This window comes from Gymnoscopelus braueri (assembly GCF_963280865.1).
Source record: "Gymnoscopelus braueri genome assembly, chromosome: 13".
NCBI classification, from domain to species: Eukaryota; Metazoa; Chordata; class Actinopteri; order Myctophiformes; family Myctophidae; genus Gymnoscopelus; species Gymnoscopelus braueri.
The window spans coordinates 972,501-975,000 of NC_137615.1; the positions used below are offsets into that span (position 1 = coordinate 972,501).

General features: G+C 47.4%; 1 pseudogene across 1 annotated transcript in view; it reads right to left on the reverse strand.

Annotated features, from left to right (window-relative positions):
* LOC308098659 (integrin alpha-3-like) overlaps positions 1 to 2,500 on the reverse strand; it is a 45,562-nt pseudogene that overhangs the window by 29,114 nt on the left and 13,948 nt on the right. Inside the window, exon 5 of the transcript XR_013935138.1 lies at positions 556 to 662. The product of XR_013935138.1 is annotated as an integrin alpha-3-like (transcript). The remainder of the gene's footprint in view (positions 1 to 555; positions 663 to 2,500) is intronic.

Sequence of the window (2,500 nt, forward strand, 5' to 3'; positions counted from 1 at the left end):
GTATCCTACTGACTCACTACCAGTGAGGAGCCCCCCCAAAGAATCAGGCTTTGTGGAGCGTCGATACAAACACATCTGTCCCGTGTTCAGGAGGGGGTTAATTATCACTGTATGTACTCCTATGGGCTGGAGGGGCGGAGCCTGTCAGCGAGGAGTGTTGGACGGGAGGAGGAGTAGGACTAAGGCTCTATGTCCTCCCAGTCGGGGCTCCTCACTGGGAGGTGAGTCAGGATACAACAGAGAGGATTAACTGGGTTAGGGTTAGGTAACTGGGTGAGGAGAGGATTAACTGGGTTAGGGTTAGGTAACTGGGTGAGGAGAGGATTAACTGGGTTAGGGTTAGGTAACTGGGTGAGGAGAGGATTAACTGGGTTAGGGTTAGGTAACTGGGTGAGGAGAGGAATGAACTGGGTTAGGGTTAGGTAACTGGGTGAGGAGAGGAATGAACTGGCAGAACGACTACATTGGGGAGAAAAAGGGGGTCAAACATTTAGAGAAACTAAATGTAAATATATATGAATTATAATAATTATAATAATGATTATAAAACGTTACCTTGCCATTCGTAGCTTCCAGGTGAGCCAACGATGATGTCATCCTGAGAGATGAACGCTGATATGCCCATGTTACACATGACCTCACCTCTGACATCACCCAGGTGACTGCAATGACAACCAATCACATGACATGTTACACATGACCTCACCTCTGACATCACCCAGGTGACTGCAATGACAACCAATCACATGACATGTTACACATGACCTCACCTCTGACATCACCCAGGTGACTGCAATGACAACCAATCACATGACATGTTACACATGACCTCACCTCTGACATCACCCAGGTGACTGCAATGACAACCAATCACATGACATGTTACACATGACCTCACCTCTGACATCACCCAGGTGACTGCAATGACAACCAATCACATGACATGTTACACATGACCTCACCTCTGACATCACCCAGGTGACTGCAATGACAACCAATCACATGACATGTTACACATGACCTCACCTCTGACATCACCCAGGTGACTGCAATGACAACCAATCACATGACATGTTACACATGACCTCACCTCTGACATCACCCAGGTGACTGTAATTGACAACCAATCACATGACATGTTACACATGACCTCACCTATGAAATCACCCAGGTGACTGCAACGACAGCCAATCACATGACATGTTACACATGACCTCACCTCTGACATCACCCAGGTGACTGCAACCATAAACATATAAAGGTAGACGGCTCCTTCGGCTCTGAAGCGTTCGTATCTCCGGCGCTTCCTTGTTCCGCAGGGCTAGCCTTCCACTTCCTTCCGCTTCAGCAGGGCAAGCTGGAAACTTCCGTGTGCGTCACAGAAGGGGGCGTTCGGTAGGCCAATCAGAGGCAGGTGGGGCGGGTCTTTTCTTAAGAGGTAGCCGCGCAGCAACTAGTCAGTTAGACGCGCTGTGATTGGCCAGTAGTCAACGCGATGTGATTGGCCAGTAGTCAAACAGCCCTGCGGAAGAGCCTTGTATTAAGATACCAGTCACTACAATGAACTGCAGAGGCCAATGAGGTATCTAGGTTTCTATATCTATGACTGCAACCACAACCATGTATGGTGACTCGAGTCAAAGACTGGAGTCAAATACATGCAACTCGAGACTCGACTCAGACTCGAGTTCAAAGACTGGTGAACAATCTTCATTTTATGTTTTATTTGATGCATTAAAGAATGACACGCCCAACATGTTGTCCTTTCCTTCTCTTGCGTAACGGAATGTTGCGCGCAGCCTGCAGTCTTCCTGCACTGCAAACCTGGCTAGAGGAGCACGACAGCTGCTGTTTGCGGCCTTTCATCATACAGTTTAAATATAAAAAACGTCTAATTTAAACCGTGGAGCCTGTGCCTTCCTCAGCTGAGCTGCGCTATAAGATGCAAAGGAGCCTAAATGAACGTATCCTACTATTTTGATAAACAATCATTCTGTGCATTTGTCATGTCGGGTTGGGTTTGTGGACCATCAGAACTGTATTTCAGCCTTAGGGTTGTTACAGGCGGCGAGCAGTTGGATGTCTCGCTCGGATCAGTGGGGATCACACAGTAATCATTGTTGTTTTGTCCTCCTGCGAGTAGCGAAAAAAAAAAAAAAAAGCTGACCACAATCCAGCTCTTGCCGCCCGCGTGTGCACAACAAGCACGAGTACGAAGGCCTCACCGCCCTCAACTTCTCTGCACGTCCCAAATAATGGCCCGTCTCTCATTGAAAATTAATTACATAAGCGTGTCAGCCGCTCCCCGTCTGAAACGACCCTCATAGTCTACATCTTATAAATAAATGATCAATCAATTAGGAAATCAACCCCTTTTTTAAGACACTCGAGACTGGACTCAGACTCATGGGCATTTCTGACGACAACCAATCACATGACATGTTACACATGACCTCACCTCTGACATCACCCAGGTGACAACCAATCACATGACATGTTA